The sequence below is a fragment of the Meriones unguiculatus genome, chromosome 4 (assembly GCF_030254825.1).
Source record: "Meriones unguiculatus strain TT.TT164.6M chromosome 4, Bangor_MerUng_6.1, whole genome shotgun sequence".
NCBI classification, from domain to species: Eukaryota; Metazoa; Chordata; class Mammalia; order Rodentia; family Muridae; genus Meriones; species Meriones unguiculatus.
The window spans coordinates 79,000,199-79,017,602 of NC_083352.1; positions in this window are offsets into that span (position 1 = coordinate 79,000,199).

A 17,404-nucleotide genomic window follows, 5' to 3' on the forward strand; every position below is an offset into this window, starting at 1 on the left:
GAGAACTACTGCTCTAGAGGAATATCACTAGAGGAACAGGAATGATTGACTGGATTTGCCGTAACAAGGTATTTTGTTAGACTGCCTTCCATGTTAAGGGCTGGGCAGGCCATCTGCACACTGGGAGTGGGGGATTCTGGGAAGTGCATCTCAGCAGTTCCAAGATGGCACTGAAGGCCTAGAAAATTCTTAAAGAGATGCTGGTCTTCAGCCAATGTTTAGAAGACTGAAGAAGCTGGAAGCTTCTTGGAAAAAAAATGGCAGTGACAGCAATAGTTAGTTAGATGTACTTGCTAACAAGGGATGAAGATGGGAAGGCAAAACAGCGCTGCTGTTTCCTTGGATCTCTTTACAATTGGACTGTTGCTGGCTTGTGTGTCCTCCTCTGAGAGAAGGTCTTGTTCCCTCATGTAATTCTTCATGGAAATCCCCCACAGACCATGCAAAGCATGGGTGTCTTAGTTGATTCCAGATCCAATCAAGTTAACCTTCAAGATTAACATTCATGATTCTTGTCTCTAAAATCATCAGAACTGCTCAACCTCTTGCCCTCCCTAGATAGCCAACATTCATTTCCTTGAACATCATCATAAATCTGGACTGGCCCACTATGCTTCCAGGTCCCTGAGGTTCAAACATTCAGAGTTCTAGACAGAGTGTTAGCAATTGCCTGTGACTGCACACTGGATTGGTTAAGAATGTTATTATGCTGTGGGCTCAAAGATGGTTCAGTGTGTGTGTGTGTGTGTGTGTGTGTGTGTGTGTGTGTGTGTATTAGTTCTCCCCTTCTGTTAATCCCAAAGATGTGAAGAGAAATACTGAAATATCATCAACCAGAATCATTGTGGCCACATTAATTAAAGCAGGCTTTTTCATTCATGTACACAGGCTGCCTCACCCTAAGGTATTAAGAGATCAGCTCCTGGCAATGGTAAGGGTTTTATGGCTCTTGGGTAGGTGCTTCCAAATGGGAAATTTGGCAGGCATATATGCAGGGTTACAGAAGCAGAACGTAACAAAGTGGTCCTAAGAACAGGCGTCATAATAACCTTTTAAAACAAAGGTAGGGTTGCAGGATAGTCCAGAAAACTCCTGAAACAAAGGCTCAGTTGCAAGGTAGTCACAACAACTTTTTGAAACAGAGACATGGTTGCTCTTTCCTGGACTAGGCAGTAAAGAACCATTTGTAGTTAATGCTACAGGTAGGGCATAGCACAATCCTTGTGAAACAGGTTTAATCATAAACAGGAATGAATCTATTTTGCCTTTATTATAAGATGGATTCCAAGTCCAAGATGGAGGCAGCCTGCTTCATCACTTCCATCTTGTGGTCTCCAGCCTTGGTAGCAAGCATCTTTCTCTGCTAAGCTATCACACTGGCCCTCATAGTGAAGTTTTTTACTGCAATCCTCAGCAACCTAGGGGCTGGGAAGGGAGAGACACATACACATAGACATACTACGGTCTATGCTCTTTTGTCTCAGCTTTTGAGCACATTTCTGCTTTGTAGTGAACCTTTAGCGATATCCTTTACCACTCTTTCCTTTTTCTGTCCTTTATCTCTTCACAAAGCATTGAGGACATTAAAAAAAAATCCTAGCTAGATCTGCTTTCTGGGGGTGACCAATACAAAGACCGTGCTGTATCTTCTTCCAGCAAGGTAGGGCTGTCCTCTCTGCTGTGTCAGCTTCGTTGCCTACCTAGTGAAAACAGATGAGAACATTAGACACTAAGAACAAGGATGTTCTGAAGTGAGACCTTTGGGAACCCCTGACTGTCACACTATTGAAACAATAGTCCCCAAGACATTATTTCTCCCAGGAATCTCATGCAGGAGAGGGCAAAGGCTGCGAGCTTGGAGCTAGCCACAGGGTGAGCTTGTCTTACAAGTTGCCAGACTACCTTGCAAGAAAGACTGCAGCCCAGACAATGAGAGTAAACATGAAAAACCTGAACCTAAGCCTCATGTTAGGATCCCAAAGATGAACATAAATGACCTCTTTATTTGTTCCTCTTCCCAGTTGACCACCTTGAATAGACCCCCTTCTCTGATTTTCATTATTTTCTTGTCTGTTCAATTGATTTATTGAGCATGGATGTCCAAACCTAGCTTATTAGGGCTGCTGGAGCCCAGGCTTTTTCCCTAACAAGTCTAGTAACTATGCTAACAGCAGCCAGGAAGGGGTTCTCTGTGTTTTCAGTGAAACCATGCCTGGCATTGCATTCAATAAACATTGGTTCTCACAAATTTGCACTGTTGCTTAGGCCCTTGGTCTGGTTATATCTCAGTAAACATAAACCTATATAAACCTTAGCCTCTCAGTGTGAAATTTTTTTTCTGCTTGGCTTCCCTCTTCTGTCCTTCATCTACTACCCTATGTCTGGCTGACGGCAAATCGATGACATGTTTTTCTTAAACAGCCTGCACTTGATACTTTACTACCAACCACAAGGGCCCCGCCTTTTAATTACTCTTGCTGAGCCCAGCACTAAATATAACAGTAATGTCTCTGGGACTGCCAGCAATTAAAACCAAAAATAAATAACACATTACAAGCTGAAGACCCAGCTAGGCTCAGGGAAGACTGTGGATGGAGCAGAGGCTTTTCATCTGGAATCACGATTTTCTCCAGGCCCTCCTGAATATAAGCACAGGACAAGCAGCTGTCTGCGAGAACTTGGGAGCAGAAAGCCTCAACTGAACTCTCCTTTTTAATGCTCCCTTTTTGCTCTGGATCTGCGGAAACTGACAGATATTCTTCAACCCGAGTGTCTCTATGCTGAGGTGAAATGTTCTAGAACAGCACATACACACACACACACACATTATGAACATGTTGCTGCTGGCTCTGTATCAAACTGGAACCAGATTTATTGATTTTTTTTCACTGTTGTTTTTGTTTTTATTTTTCTACCTCAAAGAAAATATCGAAAGAGCAGTCCTGGTGAGGGGGGAGTGTCTTATTTCATTTCTTGAATGTGTGAAGCTGATACTGAAGAACAATTATAAAACCCAGTTGTGGAACTGAGGCTGTAGCTCAGTTATTGCTTGTCTAGCATGTCAAAAGACCCAGGTTCAAACCCCAGGATTATGTAAACAAGTGTGGCGGTCCCAACTGGAAATCCAGAGATCTGTCTCCTAAATGATGCTAAAGCCTGTCAAGGTGGCACTCAGTAATTAGTCTTATCTTTTGAAACTTCTGGATGCTTCCTGTAAAGGTTGTTCTAGGACAGGCTCCTCCTAAGGGCTAAGGGAATTTAGAAACCTGAATCCCCTCCTTCACCCTGCAGAGTCTAGTCGCTGCCTCACCAGCAGAGAGCAGAGCACTGTTGCTGCTGAATTTCTCCTCCTCAAGTCTTACATCCTAGACTGCCAAGAAATACAAGATGTGAATTCAAACTCACCAGGTGAAGCCACAGGAGATTTCCTTTCCCTGCCAGTGTTAGTGGCTGGGCTACAGTCAAAGCCTCTCTCCTGAAAGCAATACATACCCACCCCCACTCAGGTTGACAAGAGCATAGACTGAGACAATGCTGGGATACCACCACTAGACTTTTATTTTTCTCTGCTAGGAACAAGAGTCCACCCTTATCCCCAAGCCAGAATGTCTCCATAGAGAACAAAGAAGGTTACTGTGACTGTGGCTTTATTGTAGTTCTTGCTGGAGCCAATGGAACTGAGGTGAGCTGTGGGGGAAGAAACTTCCACTTACAGAAGCCAAGAAGGACCACAGCTATGCTGCTCATTGGCTCCCATTGAACACTGCTTCTTCCTCCAACAGAAGGGAGATGTGAATGGCTTTTGATTTTGTAAAAGGAGGGGCCTGTCTCGTTCATTAAATAAGAATCAGCAGGATGCAGAGAGAAAGGGGTTACTCAGTGGTAGATCACTGTCCTAGCATGCCCAAGGCCCTGGGTCCATCCCTAGAACTGATCAACAAAATCATCAGTATCAGCTGCAGAGGATTTATATTATAGGAGTTTTCAGGGCCAGAGTCTGGGTCCTGGCAGCCCGAGCAAGCCAGGCTCAGCCACTCATCGCCAATAGAACAATCAAAGAGACAAGTATGAGTGAAAAGCATTAAAAGGAGGTTCACTCAACATGACCACCTTGGGAAGGGGAACAAAGAGGTCCAGTGACCTCCTTGGTCCATCTTCAGGTCTTAAATGGAGGTTTAGGTTTAAGTAGAGAGGGAAAAGGTATGCATGACTGAGTGGTCCAGGACAAACTGTGGTCCTACTCAGCACTGATGCGTCAATCTCTCCTGCAAGGTTGTCTGACAAGTTTTAGATTGTGTGGGACGTTTTGCTGGGAGACAAATGTCCCCTCTGGCTGGCAGCTGGCATCAGCTTTTTAAAATCTCTCCAGTTTAAGATTCCCTGGGAAACTCCAATTTCTGATAAGCCAAAGCGTGGGAGAACACCCTTTAGTTAGCAATGGCTAACTAACTGCTGACTCTCAACCTTCCTAATGTTGTGGCCCTTTAATACAGTTCCTCTTGTTATGGTGACCCCCAACCATGAAATTTTGTTGCTACCTCATAACCATAATTTTGCTTCTGTTGTGAATCATAATGTAAATATCGAATGTGCAGGGTGTGCTACACCCAAAGTGGTCGTGATCTACAGGTTGAGAAACACTGTTTTAGAACCTGTTCATTCCTGTCAGGGAGGTGCCACTTAGAAGACAGCACTAGCTCTCTCCTTCTGTACCACTAACTCCTTCCCCATCATCCTTCAAAGCTCTGCACACGTTCCCTGCCTTAGGGAAACACTGAAGACAAGGGAAGGGGCTTCCTGTCTGCCACCCAGCTGTCTACAGCTTGATTAGAGGCTCAAGCTCCCTTGCCTGTCCATCTGTTTTCAAGCCTCATCCATCATCATCCTTTTTTTCTCCATGGCAGGCTCCTGGGCCCTACCTCAACCCAGCCTGCCCTCTGATTGGCCTGCTTTCCTTGAACAAATGTTTTACTTCTCAAATTGATGGTTTCCCTGGTCTGCAGCTCCCATTATGCCCTGGATTGAACATCATCCCTAGAGAATATGAGTGGCGATCATTTCTCTTTTATAAATATGGAATGAAATCTGAGAAGTTTCCAACTCACCACTCGCGGTGCAGTTTCTTAGGCAGGGACATGCCATTTTTGTAAAGCCCCTCCATCTTGGTTGAACTGTGGCAGTTTTCCTAACTCCAGTAATCGGTCCCCAGAACTAAAGTGCCCTGTTTCTCCAGACCCTGCCTTCCCTGCTCAAGAGACCCAAGTAATGGCCACAGGAAAGAGACTTACTGATCACCTGATGTTCTTTGACTGACTGCTCACTTACCTCTGGCAATGGGTAGCTAATTGCTAGCCAGGAAATAAAACTTTTCAACTTCCTCACTCCCCCTGTCAGCTCTGTAACTACCCCAATTTGTAAACTGAGGACAAACCCTGAGTCTTATAGACTCATTCTGCTGGCTGCTCTCACCCACCCAATTAAAGGCCTACATTGTCGGCAAATGACTCATTCCCTTGTCTGTCTTTGATTCTCTCTGACCTTTTGCTTTTAAACAAGTAGTTGTTTGGGTTCTCTATTCTTTAGTGACAGGTTTGGGATGTGGGGTTCAAAGAGACTCCAGAACAGACTAAGAGAGATAAGAAGTTTATTAGAAGACTTATTAGTACTAAGGACAGACTGTATGACAAATACTCTGAAGAGGATCAAGCCTTCAGGGTAGGAGTTGGGGTCCCTTCTTGAAGGTCTAGGAGGAAGGCTGGATGTTTCACAGCATGAGACTGAAGCAAGGCTCACTTACTTCAGGAGTCAGGGGAGGAGATGGGAGCAGAGTGTGCGGTCACTAATACCCCTGTTGATACTCACTTCCCTAGGTGAGAAACCCTGGTACACTGAAGAAATTTAGCCAAAAAGTCTTGGACAGCGCCCACAGAAGGGTTACCTGTGAGAGAGCAAGGGCTGTTTTAGGTGTTGTGGCCTGAGCAATAATCTGGTATGGATTCTAACGTTACAGGTTGTTGTTGTGTAGCCTGGCCTGGCCTTGAGCACCAAGCCTTTGTGAATCTTGTAAGCTTCAGGGACCTCATGAGCTATTTTTTTCCCTCAGTCTCATGGGCGTCACTCCCTCATGGGCTGTTTCAACCCAGTGGAAATTGCTACATACCTCCAGAAATCCCCTACAGGGACAAATACTCTTAACTAAAAGACTATGGATACCTGTGAACTTCTGATCCTCCTGCCTCTACCCCCTGGGTGCTGAGATGTACATTACAGATGTACACAACCATGGGTGGTATATCCAATGCTAAGGATGTAACTCACAGCTTACTTGCTAGACAAGTACTCTACAAACTGAGATGCACTTCCAGTACCTAGTCCCCCTTCTTATAATAAGACAAAAGCTTTAGTATAAAGAATTTGCAAATAAAAACTATCATGCAATGAAAGTAAACAGGCTGACAGTCTACACAATTTATCTTGAGTCATGAAAGATGATATAAAGTGAAATGTTTTTCTAGTTTTAACTCTTTCGTGGATTTTTAAAACATGTTTTTGGGGTATGTTTAGTAATGAAAATGAAAAATCCAGTGTGAAACTTCGCAGTGTGGCTATTTAACTGTATAGAATGTCTTTGAAATACATAGCCCCCGCCTCTTAAAGGCCCCTCAACTGTTTAATATTGGCATGCCAAGGGTCAGGCTCCCAACATGTGAACACACAAAGACAAGCCACATCCAAGATATGCCACTGGTTCAAGAAAACTTTGCATAACTTTTTAAGCATCTGTTCCCACTGTAGCAAATTGTAGCTACTCTGCAATAGCTATTCTGTAAGCAGCCTAACACAATGCTTGGCCCACGAAGAAGCTAATTAGCCTTTATTTCTTTTGCTCTAAAATCTTCCATGGGCTTCAGTTCCATGAAGAAAACAGTACAGGCAGGAACTACCAAGGCAAGTAAGCGAACTTCTTCTAGATACGTCAGGGTCTGTGAAATTGATAACCCTGAAAAATTCAATCAGTGAGAGATTCACCCTGGTATCCAGCCACTCTGTTGTGTGGGACATTTTCTCAAGAGTCATAACACTTGAATCCACTCACCCCACACAGACCAAAGTAACGATTACAACAAAGCACAACTTGAGGAGTCAATGAGTTTATTGCGGTTAACTACAGGAGTATGAGTGAAGGGTTACTCACAGGAGCAGAGCTGTTTCACTGAAAAATAACCAACAAGGTGTCGTGGTTTAGATCAGAAATGCCTCCTGAAGATGGTGTGTGGGATCTTATGGAAACGTGGGGAGGTGTACTTTTGTTGGAGGAAGTATATCATGGGGGGGAGCTCTGAGAGTTTATGGCTTTACCACGCTTCCAGGTCATTCTCTGTTTCATATTGTGGCTGAGGATGTGATCTCCCAGCTTCCTGCTCCTACTGCCTGCTGCCATGCCAACCCCACCTTTAAAGACTCTCCCACTGGAACCATAAACCCCAAATAAATTCTTCCTTTCATAACTTCCTTTTTGTAATATTTTATCATAGCATCGGAAAGGTAACTAATACAACGTGTGGTGACTCCGGAAAGGTGCACCCATGGAGTCCTCTGCGAAACATACTGTTAGCGCCACAGGTCTGAGAATGTTCTTCAGGTTGCACTACTGGTCAGAGTCTCCTCTTTCTAGCAGCCTGTTTACTGCTTCCATAACCTTGAGGAGGACCCTTTGGGAATCTTCTAGGTTTCAGGGACTTCCTAAGATGTGTGAACTGTTTACTTCCTGAGTCTCATAAGCCTCCCTCCTCAGGGACTGTTTCAATCTAGAGGAAATTGCTACACAACTATAAAAATCCCCTGTGGGGGACAAAAACTTCTCATCTAAGAGATGATGAGAAATTGAGAGTTACTGGTGTCATTCACTCATTTATTCACAGATTCTTTGTAAGTACCTCCAAAGTGCCAGAAATATCATGTCAAGTTGGGTTTTTTTTTTCTTTTTTTTTTTTTTTTGGAGGGGGGTCCTTTGACTTCTAACACAACCTTAACTCAGGCTGTTCAGACTGATGCTCAAGTTTTACTTAGATCACAGATGTATAAGAAATGCATGTTCTTCCATCCATGCATAAATATTGATCAGATGACTTTTTAAATTATTTAATTGCTAACTGCACATCTGCTTAGAAATATCTTTTGCCCAGTCCTCCTTCCCAACAGCTGCACGATAACATGAACTGTAATTTCTCTAACACATCCATCAACATTTACGCCCAGCTCAGTACCACCTACAGAAATGTTCATGGCACTTAAAACCCACAGCTGGTTTCCAGGACTTATGCACTGTAATTCCCCAATTAACCAGGCTTACAAAAATCATTCCAGGGTGGACTAGGAATTATGTAAGCCACAGATGTAACAGTGATTATACCTAGCCCTTTCTGGATGGCTCTCACCTCAGCCACAGGAATCATTGCACAGGTGCTAATTAGTTAGGTTCATCAGGGATGCCCCATGTGGAATGCAGCAGTCCTTGAAACCAGAAAAGTCCCAGGCTACTTTCTAAGACCAATGGCAAGGAGCTCAGCTTTATACCTTGTGTATACCCAAAAGCATAATGAGATAACACAGAGGGGTTTTGTTAGGTTTAGGGCTAGAGGCTAACCAGGCCAAGCCCATCTAACCAACCTCTTCTGACCTCCACTCTCACAGCTGCTGTAAAGGAAGTGGCAAGATACACTGTGAATCATTGATCCTCTGCATGATTCCTCAGATGACTGTAGTAGCAACACTTCTACTTCCTCTAGGAAGTTTACGAGCACACCTTGAAAAAGTGCCCCACTTCCCTCCATCTCCATCCCAACTTTCATGTCCTTTTTGTTTTTGTTTTTGCTTTTGTTTTTGTTTTTTTTTTTAAATAACTCACTGAGTCCAATTTGTGCTATTCTTATACTCGCATGTGTGGCTATCCACTGGAGCACAGTTGACCAACCTGGGAGCAAAGCCTAAAAGAAAATTCTCTCTTCCCTCTCCTAGAAGCCATCAACTGTTAAAATTTCCTCAGTTAGAGGTAGTGGCCTGTGAGCCATTCCTCATCCATGCTGAATGCTGACTGGCTTGATCTTCTGTAGATCTTCCGCCTGTAACTGTAACCACAGATTCTTGGAGTACGTGAATGCAGGATTCTGTCATGTCCAGAAGACACTTCAGAAGTTTGCCCCCCCCCCACCTCCCATCTCTGGATCTTACAATACTTTTGCCCTTTTCTTTGAGGATCCCTGAACCTTGGTGGAATATGATGTAGATTCATTACTGAGCACTCTATAGAGGAGCTCTCTCAGTCTTATTTCAAACTGGCAGATTCAGTTAGCCTTCAATGATAAAATGACCAAAAGAAAAAGAAAGAAGGAAAGAAGGAAGGAAGGAAGGAAGGAAGGAAGGAAGGAAGGAAGGAAAGAAGGAAGGAAGGAAGGAAGGAAGGAAAGAAGGAAGGAAGGAAGGAAGGAAGGAAGGAAGGAAGGAAAGAAAGGAAAGAAAGAAAGAAAGAAAGAAAGAAAGAAAGAAAGAAAGAAAGAAAGAAAGAAAGAAAATTATGTCATAAGACTGAAGGGCTCTCTCAACCATCACTGGTTCATTCTGAGATAATGGGGGTAGAAAGTAACTCAACTGCATATTTCTTCTGTGTGAAGTTTATAGATGACCACATCATAGAAGGATGTCAAAAGTCTAGATACAGCTGATTAGAGCATCTAGATCTAACTAGCAATTCCGTAGAGAACTTTCAGCTTCTCCCTTTCCCCAGCCATGTTCATTGGACGACGTGACCTTCCACTTCTATATGGATACTCTAAACTCTGATTCTCATGTCCTTCCAGACAAGGATCTCTTGTGCCCTGTCTCCACCGAGAACTACTAGTATCTCAAGGGACTCGAGCATCGAGCATCCCACATACAGCCTGTATCTCAGAAAGAGCAGTGATGTCACAACTATAGCTTATAGCCCCAGGTCTTTTGTCCAATGTGCTAACATAATGCACAAGACTCCCTGTCTATGGAGAGAAAGATCTGTGAATACTGATCTTTTATCGCTGAGATGTTGATTAGCAGCAGGTCTTCCTAAAACCTTGCCAACCAGAGAGATTCAACTGTATTCCCACATGCTCATACTATTCACAAATATTCCAAAGCTTTTTTTTTTCTTAAATCATTGTGTGTGATCATGTGCATCCATGTATGTGATTGCAGGCATTGCATGCCATGGCGCACATGTAGAGGACAGAAACCACTCCATGTGTCAGTGCTCATCTTCTGCCTTGTTTGAGACAAGGTCTCCTGTGGTTTACCACTTAGCACATCAGACTAGCTACCCCCTGAGTTTCTGGGGATTCTCCTACCTCATCCTATCATGATGCAGAACTCCTAGCTTCCACTGAATGCATTACTACATCTGGGTTTTATGTGGGTTTTAGGATTTGAACTCAGATCTTCACACTCAGATGGCAAGCCATCTACCCAGCCCATAATCTTGTCTTTTCCTCCCTCAATGAAGGTCCATGTTTGCCTGGATTATAGCCTAATTTCTTTCATTGCCTCAGAGAAGTCCCTAGACTGAGAGGCACCAGTTTGTCTTCTATTCAGAGACATGCTGGTTCCCTTGTTTCAGCAAATGACATTGACATTTTGCATAAAACCTGAATTGAGATGGCTTGGAGTGGCTGGTGTGTGCACAAAGCCCCTTGCTCTGTTCCTGGGTGTCAGCCTCACCAGAGATCATCTGCCCCATGTCTCTGGTTCCATATAGCCAGTCTTGGAGCCAGACAGCATGCAGGAGGCAGGAACAGAGCCAGCTGCTTGACGACTTTAATGTTAAAATGTGTTGAACATTCACAGGCCACAGAACTCTGCTAAGTGAACCAAATGGGCTTCCCAGAAGCCATATGCTCCCTCCGTCACCTCCCAGCTGCAGCCTTCCTGTGCACCGGGAATAGGCTTGCTAGGGATGGCTCAGGAAGTGTAGAGGGCTTTATTTTTCTTTCGTGTTGAGCTGCTAATACCAGAGGCTGATGTCACAATTGGAACTGGCAGAGAAAAGTTGGCAGCAAGCAGAGCATTCCCCCAGAGAGCAAGAATGTACCCTTTCCCTAACAAGCACTTCTGAGAGGCATTTTTACATGTTCACAGCTCCGCTGCATCCTTAGATAATGAAATAATTACAGAACTGCTGAGGAGATACGTTAGTGACTGGCTAAGCTGTTCAACAGAATACTCTTCCTCTTGGATACAGGGCTGGTCCATATCTGCCAATCTTCTTGCACTATGGTACAGCTGTTGGAGCTCATGTCATGATACCTGTGAGGTCCTGTGGCACAAGGCTATAATCCTCGATACTCAGGAGGGAAAAGTAAGAGAGTCACAGGTTCAAGGCCAATATGGGCTAATTGGTGTGATTGTCTCAAAATAAAATGTCAAAGAGAGGACTAAGGCTATAATTCAGTGGACAGTGCTTGCCTAGAATTCCCCAAGAGGGGTTAGGAATTGGCTCAGTGGTAAAGCCCCTGTGCAGAATCCCCCAGTGAGGGGCTGGGGTATGGCTCAGTAGTGGAGGATAGACCTACAATTTTCCAGTGAGGGGCTAGGAGTGCAGGTCAGTGGTAGAACGTCTTCCTAGGATCTGTCAATGGTTGGGGGGGGCTTGGAGTGAGACTCATTGTTAGATAGAGAACCTTCCCAGGGTCCCATGAGGGTGTGAGGATGGGGGTGGCTCGGAGGAACGTGTTTCATCCTTAGTACTGTACTATATATAGTCCTAGAGTCCTGATGAACATGGTAGACTGTTTTCTACCTTCCAGGCTCTATCATAAGCCCTTGAAATTCCCCCCAATTCCACAAAAGACAGAACTATTAACCATACATAGCATTTGGGGAAACTGAGATGAGGGAAAGATAAATGTTAAATCAAAGGCCACAAAATTCGAACTAGGGTTTGAAAGCAGACAGTCTGGCTCCAGATGCTACTGTGATAATTACTGTCCTGTACCTCCTTCCTAGGGGACAGGAAAAAAAATCTATGTCATGGAAAGAAAAATCCAAATATGATTATTTTAGGCAGCTGTTGCTAATGTCCTTCTCTCCTCCCCCAGTCTTAAGCCTCTCATGTTAACAAAGGAACATTTTCTATGTAAAGTTTTAGTAATAGAATCACAGAAAGAAAGAAAAAAAAAAAGGACTCATGAGCTGGTCAACCAAAAGCTAAAGAAGACCCCACTCACAGTTCATGCTAAATAGCAGAAACTGTCATTTTTTCTAGCTCGTCTTACAGATAGATGATTCTGACGATGAGATGAAGGATGTCTTCCAAACCATCTACTACACTGATCAACAAAAGTAGGGTACACTGGCCTCATCCTCGCTCACCTTACCTGAAGAAGCAGAGACAAGAACAGAGGACTACAAATGCATAGTGCCATTCACTCCTGTGAAATCCAATGAAGGGTAGAGTTAGAAGGTACAAAACTGGGAGCAAAAACCAAGCCTAGATAATAGCCAGATGAAGTCAGATTAAGTACAAATTCGGGACATCTCGTTTTCATCTAGAAGACAAAGGGAGCTGTTGAAAAGCAGTGATAGGAAGAAAGATTCTTGGAAAAAGTACTGTGGGGGTGTCATGAATTGATGGCTGCTTGAGAATGAAGGATGAGGGACTGGAAGTGTATGCTGAAACGCCAAGTTTCTGACTGGCAAACCACAGCAGTGTGCATACGTTTCCATGTTTTAAATTTCCAACCAAGAGCCTACTGCTAAATGATCATTTTTTGAAATTTCCCAGAATTCCCTGCTGAGGGGCAGGCGGAGAGTAACTGTATGACATGGTTCTTGCCAATGAAACATGCTGAGGAGCAATTTCTGGAATGTTCTCTGAAGCTGGCTTCCTGGGAGAATCACACCTCATGCCACTGTATAAAAACTGAAAAGACAGTGCTGAATTAGCTAAGTATGAGCCCTGACTTCCTGGTGATCCAGTCAAACATGGTGCTAGTTCTGGGCCTCTGATGTAGCTCTTGAAAAAGAAAAAAGCTTGGGGGGAAGAGAGAGGTATAATTCTTTTAAAGGGAAAAATGATGGAGCTAGGAGAAGGTTCAGTCAGGAAAGTGCTGCATTCAGTTTAAGGATTGAATTAAAAAGCCATTTTTTAATTTTGGGTTTTTTGTTTGTTTGTTTTTTATTTTTGTGTTGTTTTGGATTGGTTTGGTTTGGTTTTCAAGACAGGGAGTCTCTTTTGTGGCTCTGGCTGCTATGGAACTCACTCCATAGACCAGGCTGGCCTTGAACTCATGGAGATCTGCCTGCCTCTGCTTCCCGAGTGCTGAAAAGCTTTTTTGTTTTTTTTTTTGTTGTTGTTGTTGTGTTTTTTGTTGTTGTTTTTTGTTTTTTGTTTTTTGTTTTTTTGTTTGTTTGTTTTTTATTTTAACTAAAAAGGCAGGAAGTTGTGGGAGTGCACATTGTTAATCCTGACACTTGGGGCAGGTGAGTCTCTGTAAGTTTGAAGCCAGCCTGGTCTACATAGTAAGTTCCAGGCCAGCCAGAGCTGGGAAGGTGAGAAGGAATATAAAGAAGAGAAGGAGGAAAAGGTGGAGGAGGAGGTAAGAAAAGAGGAAAAAAGAAAGAGAAACAGGTAGACAGACAAAGAAGCCATGAGTAGTGGACTGAGCTATGGCAATGCTGGGGAGGCAGACAGATCACAGCAAGCTACAGGCCAATGAGAGATCCTGTCTCCAAAACTAAGGTGGACTGTTGCTGAGGAATGGACCCTCCACACCCATTCACACACATGTGCTCACATCCAGTAAGGACACATGCATTCAAACGTAGACCTACATGCATACACATACACACAAAATAACCACAAACTTCAAAGGAATCAAGCCGAACGGTGGTTTTATTCCTGCTAGAAGCACACCTGGTCTTCGCTACAAGATGCATGTTAATTTTGCTTTTCCATTGTAAGCTTGTTTTTCTTTTCTTCATCTGTCAGGGGGTAGAAGCATGGAACCATAGGGCATAGAGTTCGCAGTTTTCACTTTTAAATTTCTTTTGCTTATCCAAGCAATCAAATAGTGCAGAACGTTTTCTGGCAACTGAAGACATCATTTCAGAGTGAAAATCCTTGCTATGGTTTTAGCTTGTTCCTGTTTACTATGGTGTGTGTGTGGGGGGGGGGGTTGTGTGTGAGTGTGTATGGGTGTGTATGTGTGGTTGTGTGTGTGTGTGTGTGTGTGGTTGTTTGGGGGTCGGTGTGTGGGGGTGAATGAGTGTGTGTGTATGTTTGGTTGGTCTGGGGGCACGTGTCTGTGCAGAGCAGATGTTAACCTCAGGTTTGTTTCTAGGGAGCTAACAACCTTGTCACTTTTAAGACAACATCTTTATTTTTGGCTCTGCTGGGTAGCCAGTGAGCCCGCTGTCTCTACCTCCCCAGACTTGAAGTTTGCAAGGCTGCATCACCACATCTGACTTTTATTTTCCCTATGAGATCTGAGGCTTGAACTCAGGTCTTCATTTCACACCGTCTCTTTATGGACTCATAGAACTACCTCCTCTTCACTGTCTCCAAGTCTTCATCCTCCCCCAGACTTCACCAAGAATCCTTCCTTCAGCTGTAACTCATAAGTCACACACACAAATATATATAAAGGCACAACTGACCCTTGAAAGAATATTTGTGTGTATGTTTCCATAAAGCATTGCTTTGAAATTATTACCCTTAAATAAAATGAGCTTGGACTGTATTCCACCCATGAAAGTCACACTTATTCTCCATGGTAGTCCTCATACCGTGTCTATCCTGACCTTGGTACATAGACCATCATCCAAATGTTGCCTCCCTCCTCTATCCCTCTGACTAGAAACGGGTTATCACCGCCTCTGTAGAGCAAAGTCCTTTCTCAGGGCTAAACTCACCTTAGCCAACATTTACTGACTCACTGTCTGAAGTGAAGCAGCAGATTCCCGGTTTACAGTGCGGCATTGAGAGGCAGCATGTAGGTGTTTTGGGAGCATGCCTTCAGAGCAGGAAGAATATGGTGCATGTGAGTGCATTGTCCTGTTGCTGGGACGAGTATTTAACGAAAGCACCTCAAGGGGGCTGGAGAGCTGTGTCAATGGGCAAGTGTGCCTGCTGCACGAGCGAGGCCCTGAGTTTAAACCTGCAGCACCCAGGCAAAACGCTGAGGGTGGCTGGCAATAAGAGTGCTCCTATTCCTTATTGTTGTGAGTGTGGGAATTATGAAGGCGGGGAGGGTCACTGGAGGATTCCTGGCTCTCAGCCTCGCTTCAGGTTCAGTGACAGTCTCTGCCCTAGAGAGAAAGTTAGACAGGAGTAGAGCTCAGCACCTGACATTCTCCCCTGACCTCTGAGAGCATGCACAGGCCTGAGCACCTGCACATGCACACACCAGGCACATGGCAGACGCTTACCCAAAGCATCTTTCAAAGGGCATTTGGTTTGGGTTACAGTTTTAGGGTACAGTACATCATAGCAGAGAACTTACGGAGGAAGGAATGTGGAGAGGCTCCTCACAGTGTACCCTCAGTCAGGAAGCAGTGAGAGATGGACGCTGGTGCTCAGCTCACTTCCTCTTTTCCATTCAGTCCTGAACCCTGCCCCGTGGGATGACGTCACCCACATTCACAGGAAGTCTTCCATCCTCAGTGTCTTAGAGTTTCTGTTGCTCTGAAAAGGCACCATGAGCATGGCAACTCTTATAAAGGAAAACATTTGAGTGAGGTTGGCTTTCAGTTCAGAGGCTTAGTCCATTGTCATCATGGTGGAAGGCATGGTGGCATGAAGGCAGACATAGTGCTAGAGAAGGAGCTGATCAGCAAGCAGCAGAAGAGAATGTCACAGGGGTGTGGCTTGAGCACTCCCCCACCTACTGATGCACTTTCTCCAACAAAACCACACCTACTCCAACAAGGCCACACCTCCTAATAGCGAGCCTATGGGGGCCATTTTTATTCAAACCACTACACTCAATTAACCTAATATGGAAAGTCCCTCACAGACACACCTGGAGGCTTTTCTCTTAGATGATTCTAGATCCAGTCAAGTCAACAGAACAATCAGGTAAGGACCAAGTATCTGAAACCCTCAGAATGAAGCTACCTTTGCCCTACCAGTGGGACTTAGAATAAACAACAGCCTTCACATCTGCCCCAGGTTAGAGGTGTCTAGGTTTACAGCATCTGAAACACTCTTCAGGCAGAATTCTTCAGTTAAGACCCTCCCCCATCCCCTGCTAGGGAGAAAGCTTTGTTTCCCAGGGAGCTTCCCCTGGAGGGTGAGGTTTTCCTTGCAGTGGGGATAGCTACACCGTGACTAGCTAATCGCTGTAAGGTGAAGAGTCAAAGCAGCGTCCGTCTGCTGCCGTCTCCTTAAAATGACTCTGCAGCATTTCTGCCCTGATCTATTATACATCCACATTAAAATTTAATGTTCAGAAACCGTCCTTATTTCCCTCATTTCTAAATTCAAAAGGAATGACTCACTTTGGACCCCAGCACAGATAAGTGCACCAGATCCTGTCTGACTTCTCTGCCTGTGGCATAGAAAGCTTTCCTAAAACGCCATCATCTAGTGCTCTGCTTAGCACTGGTGTGCTTCTAAAGTCGAGGTTTCCGAGTGATATTTTCAGGAGAGTTCCATACAGGTTCTTTGGCTTAGAAAATATGTCACAGGGGCCTGTGAGATGGTGACATGGGTAAGGGCACTTATGTAAACCTGATGACCTGAGTTCCAGCCCCGTGACCCATATAAAGGAACCAGCTCCCAAAAGATGCCCTCTGACCATCACACCTACACTGTGGACCTGCACATAGCTAGATTCATATTTGGAATGAATAAAACAATTGTTTGAATTGTCATTCTTTTCTCCCCAGCAGGAGAGATGAATCATGCCATATTGGAACAGCTTAATAGTGAGCCCAAGTCTGGGTTTCCTGGCACCAGAGACGGGTTCTGAACTCATTCCTGATGAGATCGCTAGTTTCTCTGGCACGGGCCTGGTTTCAATTGCCTACTATTGACATATGCGCTTATGTGCCTCCCCCTCCCAAAGGAAGAGATCATTCTAAGAGACAACTGCATGGGTGGTTGTGGTGCTTAGCAAACAATAGGAGTGAAGTGTCAGCTGGCTCATTCCTGCTCTGAGCTAGTTCCTGTCTCCAAATGAATACCACCAAGCCTGTCACCAACCTTCCTACCGCCTGCCTGTCCCTGCCAAACACAGTAAGACAGTGAGAGAATTGGGGGTTAGTATGTCTTCTGCCTGTTCCCTGTTTACTCTCATGAGTCCTGGGATACAATATCTAGACTTCATTGCTAAAGCCAGATGGTTCCGTTTGTGGATTCTACAACCCCTTTGAATTT